The 20,455-nt window shown below is 40.9% G+C and overlaps 1 protein-coding gene across 19 annotated transcripts in view; it reads left to right on the top strand.

The window, feature by feature from the left end:
- The window catches only part of DUSP16 (dual specificity phosphatase 16), a 72,151-nt gene that overhangs the window by 7,894 nt on the left and 43,802 nt on the right, over positions 1-20,455 (top strand). For 5 of the 19 annotated variants that reach the window (XR_012836710.1, XR_012836719.1, XM_075760846.1 and 2 more), the window contains one exon: positions 8,078-8,134. The exons of 9 other annotated variants lie outside the window; for them this stretch is intronic. The gene's annotated coding sequence lies outside the window, so the exon portion shown is untranslated. Of the gene's footprint in view, positions 1-4,659; positions 4,760-8,077; positions 8,135-9,166; positions 9,234-20,455 lie in introns of those variants that run through there. 5 more of the 19 variants (XM_075760894.1, XM_075760805.1, XM_075760836.1 and 2 more) reach the window with 4 other exon arrangements.

Genomic DNA, 20,455 nt, shown 5'->3' with positions numbered 1-20,455 from the left:
ATTCAAATAGGCAGAATGTTCTTTTCAGTCACTGACTTTGTGTACTGTTTCAGTCAACAATAAGGAGGTAATGCAATAGGGGAGGGGGGGGGGTGGGGAAGGGGGCACTGATTCAGGTTAAAGGTTCAGGTCTTGTCCTTTCAGGTAGCTTCTGGACTATCTGTTCTTACCTGCTGCTTAGTGGCAGGCACACAAAAAGAGCTGAGTACAATGACACTGTTAGCAAATGCTACCTTAGAGAGACGCAGTGTTTGTTTTGGGAATTTTTATAAGCTGCCAAGTCCTTCGATGGTGGTTTTTTATCTTTCTTTCTTCTTTCCCCTTTTCCTTGAAGAGGCTGTCTACTTTGACAGAAAAGTGGCTTTCATGGCTTGATGAATAATTAAAAAACTTTTTCAAGATGGTGTTGATGATTTAAAGTGTTTGAATATTTCAAAGCCAAGAATTTATGTTATGGATTAACTTGGGAGGGACATTGAGCATTTAATTTTTTGTGTGTGTACATGCTCAGGAAATAGTTATACCTCAGTATTGATGTCCAGTTCACTTTTGGTTTAAAAAAAAACCAAAACAAACAAAAAAACCCTATAACTTTAAAGATATGATAGATATAGGTCCTAAGGAAAAAAAAAAATAAATCACTTTAATGTTATGCTTTCCGTGACCTGGAACCTGTCTGACACTGGAGTAGATTTCCAGTAGTAGCACATTTTTATATATCTTTGCTTGACTAAATTGTAAAGTACATTTACAAAAATCTTCTTATTATATCTACCAAAGTGAGGCATTTTACTGAGTGTTTAATATTTGGTCCAACTAGTGATACAGCTTTTCAGTACAGTCAAGCATTATTCTTACTTAGCTATCACTTATTGACTTGGTTTTTTTCTGTTTATGTTGGCAAAGTGAGAATATACAAGCATAACTTCCTTCTTGAAAGGTCTCTCCATTTCAAATGTCAATTTTTATACATCAAAGCACAGCTGGAGAAGTCTACCTATTGGTAGAAAATAGCATTACTTTTTTTGGACAGGTGGAGTGGGATGGGCGTCAAGTAGATTAGCTGCTTTAGGACATGATGAAGGTAAAGTAATTAAACCACCATCATATAACATCTTTCAGCTTCTTCATCAGCAAATAGGCTTTCTAGAATTCAGAATTCTGCAGAATTAGTTCTGATTTATGTTTAAATGGTTACCTTGAAATGCAGTACTATCTTCTGATGTCTGTGGACAGAGCTGTGACCTTTCTGCTTTTACTCAAAATGCAGTTAAATTGCACTACAGTGGAAAAACATTCAAGCTTATCACTTTCTGGAGCTGAAGTTTCAAACAGTATTCTGAGTTTCAAAAGCTGTGTGGTATTAGGGTCAACTTTTGTCATTGTGAAAATACTTAAAAAGGGAGATGTGCGTAAGGAACAGAATTAGAAAAAATAGGGGAAAATTGAAAAGAAGAGGTTGGTTAGATATTAGAAAAATATACTATATGGGCTAATAAAGGGGAAAAAAGAAGAAAGTAGAGTCAACAGAGATGAACAATTTTTAAAAAGGAAGGAAAAGGTTCTGCATTAGTTGCACACAAAAATGAACCTTCTAAATCACAGAAAATGTAATTCTAATGTGGAGGATAGGATCTAATTCAAAGTGGAGGATAGGATCACTCCACTTTGGCTAGTAATAAGCTTGTAGTAGTAGATAATAAAAGAGTTATTTTCTGTGTATGAGGAAAAGCCATTTGACAAGTTGTCTAAATGAAGTCTAATGACAAGTTATAGGAAGTACAGGGAAAGCTGTAGCTTTCAGTGGGTTCATAGTAGTAAATACTATTTGTATATCGAGAAAATATCTTCTAAAGATTGCTAAATACTAATGAGTTGTGTGTTTTGTCTTTCTGAGTCTGTATTTTGGTTTATAATTCATGGAACTGAAAACACATATTAAAAACTAGAATTGCTGGACTAGAATATGTGGTGGCTGTTGGGAGAACAATATTGCATGGATTTGTGTATTTGTTCTTTATCTCTAGGCATTTGTAAATACATAAGAATGAGTTGATTTCAGAATGTTGCACTAGAGACCATATCTTCATGTTGGAAATTTGTAAGTGTGGTGGATTGACCCGGGCTGAGGGCCAGGTGCCCACCAGAGCTGCTCTATCACTCCCCTCTTTAATTAGACAGGGGAGAAAAGGTACAATGAAAAAAAACTTACGGGTCGAAATAAGGACAGGGAGAGATCACTCACTAATTATCATCACGAGCAAAACAGACCAAACTTAGAGAGAGAATTCATCTTATTTATTTCTCAGCAAAACAGAGGAGAGGAATGAGAAATAAAACCAGATCTTAAAACACCTCTCCCCACCCCTCCCATCTTCCCAGGCTCAGCTTCACTCCCGGCTTCAACCCCCGCCCGCCCCCCCCCCCCCCCCGCAGCGGCACAGGGGGACGGGGAATGGGGGTTACGGTCACTTCATCACACCTTGTTTCTGCCGCTTCCTCATCCTCGGGGGGAGGACTCCTCTCATCGTTCCCCTGCTCCAACGTGGAGTCCCTCTCACGGGAGACAGTCCCGCACGACCTTCTCCAACGTCAGTCTCTCCCACGGGGTCCAGACCTTCAGGAGCAGACTGCTCCAGCGTGGGTCCCCCATGGGGTCACAAGTCCTGTCAGCAAACCTGCTCCAGCCTGGGCTCCTCTCTCTCTCTCTCCCCACGGGTCCACAGGTCCTGCCAGGAGCTTGCTCCAGCGTGGGCTTCCCACGGGCCACAGCCTCCTTCAGGTGCCTCCACCTGCTCCGGCGTGGGGTCCTCCACAGGCTGCAGGTGGAATCTCTACACCCCCTCATCCTTCCTCCATGGGCTGCAGGGGGACAGCCTGCTTCACCATGGTCTTCACCACGGGCTGCAGGGGGATCTCTGCTCCAGCGCCTGGAGCACCTCCTCCCCCTGCTTCTGCGCTGACCTGGGTGTCTGCAGAGGTTCTTACATCTTCTCACTCCGGCTGCAAAAGTTCTCTCTAACTGGTTTTTCCCTTCTTAAATATGTGATCACAGAGGCGCTGATTGGCTTGGCCTTGGCCAGGGGTGGGTCTGTCTTGGAGCTGGCTGGCATTGGCTTCATCAGACACAGGGGAAGCTTCTAGCAGCTTCTCACAGAAGCCACCCCTGTAGCCCCCCCACTACCAAAACCTTGCCACGCAAACCCAACACAGTAAGGTTCAGAGACTTAGGCTTCAAATAGCGTGCTCCTGAGTCCACATAAAGACATGTCTTTCAATGCAACTGAGAGGAAAGTAAAGAGTGGGGAAAATGATATGTCTAAATATTTCTGTTGTGAGTTGCTATTTTTCTTCATGCTATTACTAATTTATTGTCGGCTTTTTTTGAACTGGATATGTATGTAGCTATTCTAGATGGAAGAGAAGCTTTTGTCTTAAAAAAAAAAAAAAAAATTGGCAAATTTTGTGTTTGCTTCTAGAACATGTCCAGTTCAAGAGACGGATGTCTGTTAACAAAGTTGCAGGTACAAATGTACTGGGTTCCCTAGGCCCCTGCTCTTTGTCTGCTAACATTTTTGGGTTATGTGCTGCCATTGGTGTGAGCGCTTTGTAAGCACAACTAGTCAGTGCCACAAGGAGCTTTAACCTAAATGCAGAAAGCAGAACAGTAGTCTAAAGGCTACTGACAAAGTGTCTTTTTCCAGCAGTGCTAGTAGAAAAGGTTACTGAGTCCAGCTGCTTGCCACAGCCCCTGTGCCTCTAGCTGCTGCCCTGAGTCTGCTGCTTAGAAGCATTTTTATGACTGCTTATACTTGAGGCCATGTCAGAGAATGAACTCACAAGTAGCCTATTCTGCTGTTTGAGCTAAGCTGTTCGTGTTTTGCTTGAAGCAAATGAGCTGTTTGCTCATTAGGCTCTAGGTGGTCATTTGCTCCATGCCAGACCTTAAATTGCCTGCCTTTTTGACACATAGACAAGCCTTCAAAGTAAAATACTCTGTAGACCATCCTCTCCTTTCTTCTGCATTCTGCCTGACTTGCTATTACCCTCGTTGACCCAAAGAAATAGGTGCAGTAGCAGTAAAAGTGAAATGGGAGGACAACAGCGTGAATCCACTGAAACTGGTGGAGCTCTCTCAAGTTAGTGCCATGTAATGCATGTTTCCATGGCAGGTAACACCAAACGCTCACAGTTACTGTCATTCTTTGCTTGTCTTCCCAGCCACCATCATTGCAAACTCAATCTTTTAATGGCTCTCAGGATCCCACAGTGAGCCAGAGCCGGGAACAAGAAATGGCTGAAAATTGTTTGGATGTGGTTTATTTATGTGTTTGTTTATTCTACTTGCTTGTACAGTTAGTTTGTGACTGATTTAGCTCTGAGTCAGCTGACTGAATTAACATGTGAGCTGGCGTAAGGGACATGGTTGCTCTCTGGTAGCCCTGGCTTAACTTGTTTTAAGCTGCTGAGGAGTGTCTCCCCTCAGTCTGCCCTTTCAGGTGGGTGCTTGTGAGGCCACGAAACAGCAGTTCTTGGAGCAGCCAAAGGTATGATGTGCTCTGCCTCCTGTTGATGTGTCTGGCTGTTGAGGGGGTAGGAACGGGCTTAGTCATTTACTAGCCAGGCGTGCTCCAGCAGAAGAATTTCTTCTTGTTGCAGAGACCCATCTTTTGCCCTTGTCTGGGGGCTTCCTGTGCGCTTGGCCCACAAGCCAAGTCATGAGGGTATCCACAGGGGTTACCTGGGTCCTGCAGTGCGGGTAAGCCTGTTGCAGCCCATGACAGTCTGGAGGGAATTGCTGAAACTCAGAGGAATTCCTTTCCCAGCTTGTCTTTCTGCAGAGGCCACAAGAAATGTATTCATTACATGGATTTGCCCACTGGAAAGCAAGACTGGAACCATCCATTCAAACTAAAAACCTGATAGTTCTTTGTTTGTCACTGTGTTCAAATTGGCTTGGCTTCCCAGATCTCCAAGAGCTTTGTGCTCCATTGGCAACTCTCACTTGTCTGCCACCTGACAAGTTTAGAACTTGAGTTCTGTCAGGATGCTTTTCCTTCAAAACAGTGGCAGGACATATGTGTGTATATATGTGTGTGTGTTTTTATATACATAAACCCACATAAAAACTGTGTATCTATATATACATGAACACATGCATATATGTATATATACACGTGCGCTCTGTCCAGAACAGCTTATATCTTACACAGCTTTCATTCAAAGTGATTTCTCGCTGTTTTATATGATAAGGAATTAATTAGCTAGCGAAGCAAAACAGCCTTGCAAGTAAGTCTTCTTAAGCTATGTCTAGGTATAATGAATTGAGAAGATCTGGATACATGGTCTTCGTGGAACACTTAGTATGTAGTTTTAGTGCAGATAAATTTTGCACATTCATTAGCTTATGATGTATTTGTTTGAATATGCTTGTGATTTCTGATCATTCCTTGGTCTTTCAAAGGAAACTGAAATGAAAGCCTAATCCCTTTTTATTGAAAACTGGTAAGTATTTCCTCACTATCATACTTATTTGGTAAAATTCTCCTGAGAGAATGGATGGCTAGTAATACCTGTTAATTTTTTACTCTGATTTTTTTTTTTTTTCCTTTTCACCTCATAGTAAATTAATAGTGCCAGGATCTTCAGAGTTGACATACAGAACTCTCATTTTTCTCACTTGTTTCTGCTGGTTCAACTGGAGCTCTGCAGAGCTCCTTTTGCTGTGTGGCTGCTTGCATTGCTGTCATGCAGTGGCACCCACACTGGAAGAGATGGTGTTGCAGAAGATCATGTATAGGTCAGATAGGAATCCAGAGCATCCTACTGATGAAACTACTGTCCCTCCAGCATGTTGGCACTAGTCTTGTTACTGATGGCATTTTGTCAGGTGAGGGCTTTTGTCTTTCAAGGAAGAGACTTTTTTCCCCAGACCGTGAAGACTGAGCTTTGCTGACTTGCATCAGATTCGCATGTGGGTTTGTACAAACAAGTCAACTGAAGTAGCCTGTCTGTTGACACAACTCTGCCATTCAGCCAGGTGCAAAGCTAAAGTATTAACCGAAAAAGTGGTAATTTCCAGTAATTTAATTCAATGTTGTTTCTATCAACATAGATATCAATGTCTTTTTTTCTTTACTGCTCCTCTCGTTTTTTTTCCTATCTCCTCAGTGGTAGGAAGTAAGGGTGTGTATATAGTTGAAAATACTATGTTTTTCTTACTATTCAGATTCCTTGAAACCTTTTGTTATAGACTACAAAATGGACTTTCTAGTAAGTCTACATAAAGTTCCTTTAAACAATTGAGTTGGTACGCTCAAAGACACATGGGCAAATTTAGCAGTGGCTTCGGGTTGGATGAAGAAATGTGGTTCTGTGTCCTCCCCCATTTCTTGCATTATGCTCCTTTATGCCTATCATCAGGTCTGCCAGAAGTTCTGTGTGGCTACTTTTAAACCAGTTTTTCTAGTACTGATTTTTTTTTTTTCTCTTTCTTTTTCTGTAAAATATACTGTGTTTTACAAACACTTCATACCTATGCTGGAATAGTTCGCTTTAATGAGCGTTACGTATTTCTGTTATCTGCTCAACCTTTACATTGTTTATTTCCCTCATAAATCTTGAGGACGTGGTGGCTAACTGTTGGTTAATTGATTTTTTTTTTTTCCTTTCTTTTGACATGTCAGTCCTAAGAGTAGATCATCTTCATCTATCTTAAACTTACCTTTTGCCAGCATCCTGTGTGGGAGAGGGTCTTGCAAAGGAACCTGGTTTTGTGCTCTCAGCTATTATTATCTAGTTGCTAGTATCAAATTTAATTGTACACTTCCATTTTTGTGCACCAGCTCTTACAATTTTTCTTATTATTCTGATACGTTTTTAGAATCCGATAGTCTTTGCTCTCCTAAAACTTCTTTTCTTTTTTTAATCTGCTGTCATTTATTCTGCTTTCTGTTTCATTACCCAGCTTGGATTCACATTTTTCTGGGATATGCTCATTTGGCCTGTGTAACCTCACGAAAATGTTACCATTTAAACATAATGACTCTTTTCTTCCCTGGCTTCCTGTTCCCTTTGCTTGTGAAGTGGTATGTATACCTTCTGCAACTTTCAGACTCAGCTGGGAGCTAAATATGCAGCTTTTAATTTCCTCTCTCTCCTTGAATTGAGGATCTTTTGGACTGGCGGTGTCTTAATCACCATTTCTGAAACGTAATGGCGTGGTACTAGTTTTGGTAGGATTCCTTCCATGAATGTGGTGAACTCGGTTATATTATGGCTGCTGTCATTTAGTGGTGAGCTCATGCAAACAGTAAATTGGCTTTCCAACATAGTACTAAGATCACTCTAGTGAGGAGCAGGAGAAAAACTTAGTTTCTTATTGCAAGGTAAAGAACAGACACGGAACCAAAAATGTCCTTTGGCATGTCCTGCAGTGGTTCAAAGGCTAAATTGAAATGTAGATTTTCCTTCATCAAATTAAATTCCTCTTGCGTTTGGCATGGTATGCCCCTTACTTCCTTCTCTAAACAGAATTGGCTTGACTTTTCCCCCTTTTCCACAGTAACTGTGTGATTCCTTGTTTAGTTTGTGGGAATTGCAAGAGCTCTGCTGTTTTCCTGAATTAAAGATGCCAGATTCATAGTCATTTCTTTCTCCTTCCTGTTGTTCCTCTCCTCCTCCTGACAGCCACATACAGACTCTTTTGGGGGTTTATTTGCATGTGTTTTGCCCTAGGCAAAGACTCTTCCTCATCAATCTTCACCGCAACTTATGGTTCCTCATATACAGAGTGCTTCAGTTGACTTCACATGTAATGTTAGTGTCATTTTACCAACTAAAGGAGTAAGGAAGACTGGACCGATAGTATAGTGTGCTCTCCACTTCTCTGTCAGCTGTCTTCCCTTCATGTGGGGAACATGATTCTCTGAATTCCTTCCTGATAGGTTTCCATTTTGAAATATGCTCTGTCTGGAATGGCATGGCATCTCTGCAAGCATAAAATTGTTATGAAACAGTAAGCGCAGAGAACTCGTTATCAAAATACTTGTTTCTTTTTTCTTTTTTTTTTGTTAAGGTCACTGTTGTGAAATGGAATGATTAAGAAGTGTTAGTCCAGAAAAGTAGAGAAAAGGTATTGGAGATTGCATCTTTTTTCTGCAAAAAACAGTGCTGTCTTGAGACCCAGTTACTCAAAAACAAGTTGTAATGAAAATATACTAAAATCCTCAGCTTTAGCTTGGTTGTATCAAATACTTGGTAGAACTCCAAAGTGGTAAATAACTCTGTTATTTTCTTTATGGAGTACTAATCTTGTTTGCTTTGGCATCTAAAACTAAAGTCGCAGCTTATTTTTACTTAATATACACTTTTTTTTTTTAGAGTATCCCTTCCATGCAGTAATACAGATATTTATTACAGAGCCCTGGAGGCCAGTCACAGACCATGTACTCTGCTGTATTTGGTGGTCCCAGAGGCAGAGAGGAGTGGTGTTCACATAGGCAATTCTGGTCAACATAATAGTCTTGGTACTGATGCCAAAGTCCTTGTAGACATTGTGGCAAAGTAGTGGGTTTGAGGCAGCGTTTGGAAGGAGTGGGATATGGGTCAGGGTCTCATGTTACCTTGTATGGCTTAAGAAGAAAATAAAGATCCATCTAGTCAAAGGAACAGGTCTGGAAGATTACATTTGCTGCAGTGTTCTGCATAGGTGTGAGCAGCATAGTCAAGGGTGAAGGAAATGCTACTGTGCTGCTAGCAAAAAGAGATCGTGTGCCTAGGTGAGCGTTTTTCATCCATTTATGGTCTTTAAATTGTCTTAATACCAAGTGGAGAAAAAGGGCAGGATACAACTCTAGGTTTGATGTAGAAGTCTAGGGATAAATCTTTTCTGAGATGAAGTAAGTTGATGAGAAGAGGGAATGCAAAAAGGCTCTCTGTTGTAGCAGATTTTTGAGTTTCTTCAGGAGGGTGCTAGAAATTATTCAAACATGCAATAACTTGATTTGTAGGTGAAACCATTAGGTAGTGATGTGTTTTTTCTAGATTGGCCATCAGTTAATTATGTTTTCTTTCTGTCACTGTTTTTATTGCAACGTGTGGTCGTTAAAATCCAGAAGAAAGTGTAGTAATATCTTAAGTTTCCTGTCTTTACAGTTACTTCTGTTAACAGCAAGAATTTATTTTTGTTGATGGTTGCCAACAGTTGGCATGCACAAGATGACATCTTCAAAGTAAGTCTTAAACAAAACCATCTTTCTTCTGTAACTTCTGGTGTTAATTCCTGTCTTTTTTCTCTTGAGACTGTGTTATAAGCAGTGGTTGTTTCCTTGATGTATGATTGTTTGCTGTGGAGATTTTAACAGATCTAAATTTTGAGACAGCAATCTAAGACAAGACGAGGTGTCAAAGTGATGGGTTTACACGTGGTGGTTCCTGACAGTCCCCAAAACATGGTTTATGTAAACTTGTTTCCGCTCCATCAGGGTACATCCCTTGGACGACTGTTGTTACTGTGTTCTCTGTGAACTTAGTGAAGTGGTGCGTGATGTGTGTGTGTTAAACTGAGGTTTGCTTTCAGGGTGGATTTTTTTAGGAAACTCAAAGCTACAACAAATTGGCAAGTTTTCTGACTGAATTTTCAGATCTGACTGTGTCTTTAAAAGGCCCATCAGATGCTGATATGTGATGCTGAGTTTTCACTGAACTGTCACATAGGATGCCACAAATTCATTTCTCTCTTAGTGTAGCTGTCACCCTCAAACAATTTAGTTATTTTTACAGTTTTATAATGGATTAAGTAACTATCCTCTGGAATAAAAAATTAAAATTGAAACACAATTGATCATGATAATAATATAAATAAGGTAACAAAATTACCAGACCTTTCAGGAGGCTTAATCTCTTCTTCTTTATGGTTTAGTTGAAACCTGTGAAGCATAAAAGGTGGCCCAGAGTTCCTCTTCTCCTTCATAGTTACTCAACTTTAGGGTTTTCTTAATTATTGTGAGACAATCAGAAGATGCCTGTCTCAGTAAACCTGATGGCAGTGTTACCTCCAGGCTCTTTGCACAGTGGCTGCTCTCTTTGTAAAGTTTTGAATACTTCTGCCATGGTGGATGCAACACACCATTCCTGCTTTGGGCATCCAGGTGTCTAAAGATGGATTTTGCAAGTTTGTGTCTGAAACTATTGGTAATCTAATTGCTGGATTTAGACATGGAACTGTGCGCTTTAGAAAAGCTAACGGATAAGCCTGAATGCATTTAAATGTCTGAAAAGAGCAATAGTTGGGTGGAGTAACATGGGAATTGCCTTTAGCCTTGCTGGATGGATAGACAGTCTGTGACAGGCCCCAGGAGGATTTGATCATGCCTTAAAAACGCTAAAAGAAGGTACCCATATTTAGATTCTTAGTTAGTCTGATCCTCTGTGATCTTTTATCCCTGCAAAGAAATGTGAATTCTAAGTCAGTAAATCATTTACTTTGATGTCAGTTGTTCACCAAAAGAATTTCGGATATGAATATGGTTTTGTCAAAATAGAAGTGTGCTAACAGATACTTACTTAGACTATTCAGCGTCCTGTCTGGGAGCCATTGTTTTAAGTTACGGGAGTTATATACAGTACTAGGTATGAAAGGCAGTGAAGGAGTGTGCCATTTTATTGCATGTCTCAATCTTTGCTGAGGGATGACAGCATGAGTGTTTTTTCAGATATTCTTGGAGCTGGTGAGCTTTGTCTTGTTAACTTCTTTTGGAAGCAACACCTGAAATACCTTTAAGTAGTTAATGCAGAACAGGATCATGCTTTTCTGTGGTTGCAAGCTCAGGTGCTGGTAGTAAAGGTGTTGCCCATGGGTAGGCCCAAAGAGAAGCTGATGTTCTTGGGTAGACCTGTACCACTTAAATCACTGTCTGGAGCGGGGCAGTTTCCCTTGGGAGCCCTCATTGCGTTTGTGAGGGGCTAAAGCACAGCAAGAGACACTTTGTGCCCTGCTGTTTTCCTCATTCCAGTCTACCTGAAGCAGAGAAACCATGGCTCCAAAGTTGTCATTAGGCTTCCTAAGAATATTTTTATTAATTGTAATTGTCTGTACAGTATAGTTTGACAAGATTAGTGAAGCATGGAGAGCACTTCCTACAGTTAGGCTTAAAGTTTTTCTTTTAATGACAAAGTTCTTTGGATTTGGCACAGTTGATCTGCTGCAAACTTCTGAAGTGCAAACAGTGATGACCTGGCAAGCAGTGCACTGGTAAGAGGATATTTGGGCCAAGAACTCATAAGCCAACTCTTACGTTTTTGCATAAGGTTTTCTTTAACGGGAATGCAAAGCAGATGGAATCATGGTTAAATAACTACTCCTCAACTGAGTGAGTACCGCCCCAAGGAAGGTGCTTAAGTAAGGAATGTCCCTATCATGCTGTGTAAGAACAAGGATGCGGTGCTGAGACTGTGTGAGCAATCATCATGCTAGTGCTTTCTCATATTTGACTGTTCAGACTTGTGTTGGAAGTAGTTACTAAGTTGAGTTTTACCTTAAACACACCAACAAACTATGACAGTTAATATGAGGGGCAATGGTGCACTTTGAACTGTGCCACGGGGCTTTGGATCTTTAGACCCATGCAGCAGGCGCCATCCATTTGTATTAGTGGAGCAGGAATTCTCTGGACACTAGTCCCCCTTTCCCATCCAAGCAGTGCGCACTTTGTCTTTTTAAAGCCAAAGGTGTATCGACTCCTGGGGACAGCTGTAGGTTTTGTGGTTTAATATCTGGTGGCTGGGTTCGTTTTTTTGGGGCACTAGTGTATTTGTCCTCTCCTTCAGTTATTCCAGCATACTTCTCCCTCAACTCTGTATACAGACCACCCCTGCTGTCTGCAACAACTTCTGTGTGCAGGTGCTAAGATTATTTTCCCTTCCTTATGCTGTCTGTGTGCCTCAGCAGAAGTAATAATGCAAGCTTAAGGGATCATCTGCTTTCTCTGGTGTTTGGTACTATAATGGCACGCAATAGCAATTGCAGAACAAATCATTCTGGACGTGGCAGTGAGGGGGACAGTGCAGCTTGGGATGCTCAGCCCAGTCATCTGCCCTACACTGTGATGTGCAGTGGAGAAAGTATTTAGCCTGGGTATGGAAAGCCCTGTAGCCATGTTGTGGGGTAGGCCTGCACAAATAAACCCTCCTTTCTGTCAAGGCTAGTTTGACCAACAGGTTGGTGGTTTGGTTCACAGCTAGCTCATGGATCTTAGATTTAAGTATCTCCTCTGCATGCGAACCGCATGAAGTTCAACAAGGCCAAGTTCGTGCGAACCGCATGAAGTTCAACAAGGCCAAGTGCAAGGTCCTGCACGTGGGTCGGCGCGATCCCAAGCACGACTATAGGCTGGGCGAGGAATGGATCGAAAGCAGCCCCGAGGAGAAGGACTTGGGGGTTTTGATTGATGAGAAGCTCAACATGAGCTGGCAGCGTGCGCTTGCAGCCCAGAAAGCCAACCGTGTCCTGGACTGCATCAAGAGAGGTGTGACCAGCAGGTCGAGGGAGGTGATCCTGCCCCTCTACTCCACTCTGGTGAGACCCCACCTGGAGTACTGTGTCCAGCTCTGGGGGCCCCAGTACAGGAGAGACATTGAGCTGTTGGAGAGAGTCCAGAGGAGGGTGACAAAGATGATCAGAGGGCTGGAGCACCTCTCCTATGAGGACAGGCTGAGAGAGTTGGGGTTGTTCAGCCTGGAGAAGAGAAGGCTCTGGGGAGATCTAATTGTGGCTTACCAGTATCTGAAGGGGCCTACAGGAAAGGTGGTCAGGGACTGTTCATGAGGGAGTGTAGTGACAGGACAAGGGGTAATGAGTTTAAGCTGAAGGAGGGTCGATTAAGATTAGATGTTTGAAACAAATTCTTCACCATGAGGGTGGTGAGGCACTGGAACAGGTTGCGCAGAGAGGTTGTGGAGGCCCCATCCCTGGGAGTGTTTAAGGCCAGGTTGGATGAGGCTTTGGGCAACGTGGTCTAGTGGAGGGTGTCCCTGCCCATGGCAGGGGGGTTGGAACTAGATGATCTTTGAGGTCCCTTCCAACCCAAACCATTCTATGATTCTATGCTGGCCGTCCCTGCACTGAAGCATGCTCAACGCCCATGGAATATCAGGAGAATTTAGCTGCCAAACACATTTAAAAAAAAAAAAAAAAATCCCTGCAGCTTCTGGCTTTTTGACTAAAATTCAGGCATATGGCCATAGGCATATCTTTGATGCCAGGTGGTCTCCCTGCCAAACCTAAAGCTGGTTCTCAAGAAGATTTTATGTGGTTATGCTTTCAACAGAGTGCCAGAAAGCTGAACCTTGGCAAAACCATGCTTTAAGCTGATGTTGAGAACAAGATTAGGAAGAATGTTTTTAGTCCTGGATAGGCATTTTAGCTGCAGGTAGACTAGATACATTTTCTTCTAGATTTAAGTCACAGGGTTTTTTTTTATTTCGCCTGTTCGAAAGCAGTCTAAGCTGAATTAGAATTTAGATGTTCTAAAAAATTGTTTGGATTTGCCCAGCTCCCAGGTTATGGATTATTTGATTTTGGAAGCATGTGCCCCAGGTATTTACTGCTCTAGCTTGAGCCTGGTGGTGTGGCTGCAGAAGAAGAGGCCTGGAGGGGGTGGAAGAAATGCTTCTCCTTCCCCTCTTTCCTGGTGACCTCCACTTCTGTTTTGACCTGTGCTAGAATCCTTTTGGAGAGGGCAGTTGCAGTCAGGGAGGAAGTCTTTTTCTGGAAAAGATTCTCACCTAAGTGTGCTCATCTGAAAGGATTTTAGCATTTGTTGGTAGAGATTGGCTTCTCTCAGGTGTGTTTTTGCCATGACTCCTCGTACTCTGTTGTTCAAACTACCAGGGTCAGTTTTTTCATGCCACTCAGAGTTCCCATGGAGAACGTAACTGCATATACCACTCTAGGTGGCAAACTAGCTAGCTAACATTTCTTTGCAATCCAAATAAAATGAGAAAACAAACCACCACCCCCCTCAGGTAACAAATGCATCAACTACATCTGTCACTGTCATGACTTTTTTATAAAGACAAATGCGTCTAATCTCACCTGCTATCTTTATCACTGATACCTTTAAGTCAACTTGGAACTGAAAGAAAATAAAATTGGTTTTACTTTAAAACAGCTAAGTTAGTGCCTCCTTGTAGCACTGCAGAATGAAGCTTCTAGTTCTGTAAGTTTGAGTAATGCAGTACCTTTTTAGTTGTAGCTGGAAATGGTCAAAGTTTTGAAAATTTGAATATTTGAACAATACTTTTAAGGAAACTATCATTTTTCTATGGGCTTTTTTTCTATGCTTTTCTATGCTTTGTGTTTGTGGTTTTTTGTTTTGGTTTTTTTTCCAGAAAATACAGACTTTTTTCAGATAGTCTACAGAAAAGGTTTATAAGGAGAGGTTTTTTTGTTTTTTTTGCTTAAACTGATTAGTTTGGGGAAGGCACGCAAGGTTTCAGGAATGCAAACCCTACTTGAAACACAAGCAGTGAATATAAAGCTAAATCTAGGTCAAGTGTGAGTTAATAATAAACAACTTGATAATCCAGAAAAAAGTTTGTTTATAGGAAAAATGTGCCACAAATCTAGTAACTCTGTGATGACTCCAGGTTTTTCTTGTTTTGGTATTAACTCCCAAGAATTTGTGGAGGGGAGAGTGTTCTTTCTTTGAGGGTAAATTTTAGGTTTCTTTCTGTCTTTTATCACTTTATTTTCAGTGGTGTGGCTTCAGCCAGACAGTTTCCATGAGGAATATGATTCACTGGGTAATTTATGACATACTTCGGGATGTGCTTTGGACTTCTTTTCCTGTTTGGGAAGAGGGACAGGCTGGATGTTGAGATGTTTTGGAAGCCTTGACTTCTGTTTCTGTGTCACGGTTTGGTTCTGTTTCACGTCCGTGTGTGTGTGAGGAAGGGCTTGTGCATTCTAGAGTTCGTGCCCTCCCTCTCCTTATCTCTCCATATTAACTGGTCTCATAAAAGATGTCACCTCTCCCTGTGAGACTTGCCTTTCCTGTATCCTTGGGCAGTTGCAGATACAGCAGTGATAGTGGGGATCTGTTGGATTTGCAGTTCTTGTGAACCAAGTCTGTGTGTTTTCTTTCATAGAGTAGCTGGAATTTAACATGGTGCTGGAAACGACCATGAGATAATGTGTCTTTTCCTGAGACAGTCAATGCTTTTCTATGTTAAAGATTCATGCAGTAGCATTGTTCCATGGATATATAATACCGGTTTGAACATGCTGACATGATAGTTTAAAACAAACTAACAAAACCAAAAAATATCTGTACTAGTTGGCATCATGAAAAAAGCAGTGGGAGAGTTTGGGCTAATATTGTATCTCTGATAGTGTAGCCCCTTCAGAAGTGCCTTAGCAGCATATAAATGGCCACCCTTTTTTCCTCTTTTTACTTCTGTTCCAGCTGAGTGTTTGAGGGGGAGAGTTCCTGTGATGGCTGCTGCAATGGGAAGCGTACAGAGTGACTGCAGTTAAGATGCACAAAACGTTAAGTACAGATATTTAGTGATGGGCATAAACATGAATTAAATGGTAAGAATTACGCTTGCTAGTAACAAACTTGCAGATGCCCCTTTTCAGGGACCTGTTTTGTTTGTTTTTACCTACCATTGTATTTTTAGATGGCTTTCCTTTACTCCCACCTGAGATATTTTTTTTTTTGTGCCCTCAAGAAAGCAGCCACACAAAAGGCTGACTGGGCCTATCTGAAAGGATAAGGGGAAGACCAGTGGGGGAGAGAGGTAGGGTGGTACCTCAGAGTGGGTCTCCCACTGACAGGTGAGAAGTGGAAGGGACTAATAACTGCTTTTAAAATCTCTCTTCTATCTTTTTCAGTTTCATTTTGCCATTCAAGCAAAACAAGCAGCAGCAGTGGTTCAAACCACTTGCTTTGCATTAGTCTAGTTAAAGGTGCTTGCAAAAGCTTACTGCTGGGTCCAAGGCTCATTTAGCAATGCTTCTAATTGCTTGAATTGATCTTAATATTTCAATATTCACAGGTATCAGGGTCCAAGGCTCATTGGAAGTTTTGTAGCTGGACACACTTACACTGTCTTTGTGCTTCATGTGTCTTTGCTAACATGGTTAAAAACCCCACAGCAAGTTTTGTGTCAGAAATAATAATGAAAAGATTTCTTCCTTGAACATCAAAAGTTATGCAGACAGATTAGCTTCTGTATGTGAGTGTGCTTCATTTTTTTGGGGTGGCTGCATAAGAAGCATTTCTGTATAAAGTTCCAATTCAGTGGGATGCTTTGCATCCTCAAGAGTTAGCTGAATTTGGGTAGAATACAGGGACATATAGGATTATTTTTTTTTTTTAGATCAGTAAGGATGAGGAAGTACTATAAAATTATTTGGGTTGGAAGGGACCTTTAAAGATCACCTAGTCCAACCCTCCTTGCCATGAGCAGGGGACATCTTCTACTAGACCAGCTTGCCCAAAGCCCCATCCAACCTGGCCTTGAACACTTCCAGTGATGGGACATCCACAGCTTCTCTGGGCAACCTGTTCCAGTGCCTCACCACCCTCACAGTGAAGAATTTCTTTCTAATATCTAATCTAAACCTACTCTCCTTCAGTTTAAAACCATTACTCCTTGTACCTACAGGCCCTGGTGAAAAGTCTCTCCATGTTTCTTGTAAGCTGCCTCTACATATTGAAAGGTGGATTGAATTAGTTCAAAGAACCTGTTTCCCATGTCTTTTAATGGGCAGTTCTCTTCTGGATGTGGTCTAATGAAAAGTGAGGCCTAAAATGGTAACCTGAATATGGCCATGTGTTCTTAAACTTGTAGCTAGTAAAGTTTAAAAAAAAAAAAAAAGAGGGGAAAAAAAAAACCCCAAACTGTGCAGTATTTGACGGGAAGCCAGTGTAACTCCCTTGAAACTGGAGTGGCATGCCTGAGTCAGTGAAGTATGAGCTAAGAATCTGGCAGAAGCCTTTTGCACAAAGGAAGGCTGAGAGAGTCTCTCAGGAAGCCTGTACGCTGCTAAATGTGGCATGTTTGAACATGAGACTGACATCATTGTGAGTTCATAGTAGTGAAAGAACAAAGTATCAGCCACAAATTAGACTGACCTAATTTTTAAGTCACTTCTAAAAACTTAATAGCACAGTGTGTTGCTTGTGCAAGCTGTTTATTTCTATCCCAACCTCTGACTACTCAATTTAAACTACAAGTTAACCCTCTAAAATGTCGAAGGGGTTGTTCAGGAAGGTGTGTGTCTGTGTTTGAAGGGTGCTGCAGACTTCCTTCCTTGGCTCTTTTTCCACTCTGACCTCAATCTTCGCATAAAGGAAGTGATTAAGGACCACCCATCGTATACCTTTATCCTTCAGGATCAGTTTCCTGGAGGTAAAAACCTCAGGATTGCATACCAAAACCTAACTTGTTCCTATGGACTGCTCACATGTAGACTGGAAGTCTGAAAATGGTCAGAACACTTGCTAGCAGTATCAACATGAATTTATGTATAATCAGTAAGTTATTACAAAACTAATCAGTGTTATTTATTGATGTATCCATGATTGTTGAAAAATAACTGGTGCTTCTTCCATAACTGAATACCCAAGAAATACAATGATTTTGCAGTTTGCAGATGATATACTTCTTTCCAAGTATTAGTTGGCTCCACGTGCACTGAAGTCGATCCATTCTATTGATATATTATTTAAGCTATTGCAGAAGTATATTGAACTTTACTAGCTTGGGATTACTTTGACAAAACCAATGCCTTTCTGGTTGCTTTTTAAAGGACTGTGTAAAACAGAGCACCTCTACACATACTGGAGAAATATAAAATCTTGTTTATACATTTGTACGGAGCTGTGCGTGCATGTAAGCATGCTTCAAACAGAATAATACAAATGTAGTTTAAGGGAATATGTTTTGTTTCTCTTTGCTATTCAAAATCCTGTTAGAAGTCCAGTGAGGTTGCTATAGAACATTTCTTTTTGACCCTGGTCCTTTATTAAGGTGCGTATTGGGTAATACCAACAGAATTTACTCCCTTGGTTTGGTATTGCACACTTTTGCTCAAAATTTAAAAAATCCCGCTCCTTTTTAATTCTTGCAAACTAGATGTAATACCGGTCACATTTTGTTAGTTGTTCTTAAGGGGCATTAATATATTTTGTGTTATGCCACTCTTCTTCCTCTACTTAAATGGTAATGTTTATAGTGATGTAAGAGGCACAGCTGGGGAATAGAAGTCACCCTCTGGTCTCGCCTTCTGTTGTAAAGATATATATGACTTCTCTTTTCAGCTGTGTAGTTACCATGCTAGAAATGTGGCTTTGGCACTGTTACAGGTCTTGTATAACTTGATTCATATTCAAGGAAACACTTGGGATCCTTTGGGAAAGACATACCAGGGTACGTTACCTGGAGCATAAGCTCAGTGAGATACTATGACTTCTGCTTTTGTTCTTGAACTCAGGCCCTGTTGGTACCGTCTTGTCAATTAAATGAAAATTTGAAAGCAATTGTAATAAGCAGGCCATCAGAATTACCTTTGTGGGTACAAATTAGGTATGAAAATGTATTCTGCTCCCAGTGTGTGAGCTATCAGGGATCTTACACGATGGTGAGTGATTTGGGTCCCAATCATCTGGATCTAGGAGTTTCTTAATTTATTTTCTGGGCCTTATCTACAATTCAGCAGTTACTCTGTGTCATAGCTTGAACACCTTCCTAGTCTGCACAGCCCAGAACAGGAGACCTCTTAACAGGCTTACTGCAACTGATGAAACACCGGGAGCACATAACAACTTGAATTATTCCACCACGTTAATTGGGAGCCATTGCTGTATAGCATATACCTCTATGTTTCCTTCTCTACCCCCACCTCAACATAGTTTGGCTGTACTATGTTTGTGGACTCACTGTTTTCCACTATCTATTCTGTTTCCTTGCCATATAAATATCATTTAAGGAGAAAGCAAATGAAATTTAACTGCTCTACTGAGTAGGATTGAGCTTATATATGTGTAATGTAGATGTTTTATTAGGCCCAGCATCCCTTCTGAATATGCTTCACTTGAATAGCGTACACTGTTCACAATATTAATTTTGTTTTGAGCACTCAGAGGTTTTTTTTAACGAGTTTGACAACAGATTTAATTGACACTTATTAGGTATTTATTTTTAAACTTCTAGATGTTTCCCTGTACAGCTGACAGGACATGCATGCAGTGCAGCACTGTGTTTTCAGACACAAGCAGGAAGAAACAAAGTATTAATGTTGACAGTTGAAAAAAAATTAAAAAAAAAAAAAAAAAAAGAAATTCCTTCCAAACTTTCTCATGCCCTGATGTGAAGGGGTTGAATGTGCATGTTGCCTTCCGGGAGAACTGGTGTCATTTCCTCAAATGGGTGAAAGATCAGAACATTTTAACCCACAGTGTACCATGAAAGCAGTTTACACGTCTCTGTTCTTAAAGGAGATTGACTCACTGTGATCTCTAGTCATTCAATTTAATTTAAGAGAATAGTCATTAAAAAGTCTATTGCAAGAAATTCACCCCTGCCTTGCCCAGAAGCTATTCTGATTTATTTCCCTAATAAAATTGCCATCATTATCTTCTGCCTTTAATCTGTCCTGGTTCTTGTACAAAGGCTTCAGATCCAGCTTCTGTTTTCATCATACAGTGACCACAAAGCAGATCAGAGTTGCTTTTTTTTTTTTTTTTTTTTTAAATTTTTAACTCCTTATTTGCAGGCATATATTATTTGAATGTCTCCCCCTTAAAGTCTGTCAATAGGCAAAATGCCTTAAACTTAAAGGCTAACCATTATCTGAAGACTCTGAGCTTCCATCTTATCTTCTTTCATGGGAAGATTTTTAAAGAAGTAGCACAGACTATTACAACTGCTGTGCTTGATGTTTATTTAGCACTACTCTTCAGAGCACTCCTCCTCCTCCTCTTAATCTGTTTCTCAGCAAAAAGATGACCATGTAAAATATGAGTCACTGTTTGTATTGGTCTGCAGAGCTGCAGAACACGGTCAGTCAATCCGGGATGTGCGGGTTATGTAGTAGATGGAAACCTTGGTGACATGAAAGGGGCTGCTGTATAGCAGGCTTGTTCTACAAAGAGTAAGGAGATGCTGGAATTTCAACAGCTTGAGGATTTATAAAGTAGTTCAACCCTTTAAGGTTTTCCCTTTTTGTACTTTGTGTCTTTGAACTGAATGCTAAAATACAGTTGCTGATAGAGAGTGGCAGGCATCAACTTTGCAGTTTTCACAACTAAATGATGAATCTTCACCATTCAGTGTACAGGACTCAAACAAATAGCACTCGTGATGTATTTTGTAAGGATAGGCAGCTGTCCTCTGGTTTTAATTCGGTTTGTGAATTCTTACGTTACATGCTGTGCCTTTGGAT

The sequence above is a fragment of the Balearica regulorum genome, chromosome 1 (genome assembly GCF_011004875.1).
Source record: "Balearica regulorum gibbericeps isolate bBalReg1 chromosome 1, bBalReg1.pri, whole genome shotgun sequence".
Classification (NCBI taxonomy): Eukaryota; Metazoa; Chordata; class Aves; order Gruiformes; family Gruidae; genus Balearica; species Balearica regulorum.
This window is presented reverse-complemented; position numbering and strand designations above follow the sequence as displayed.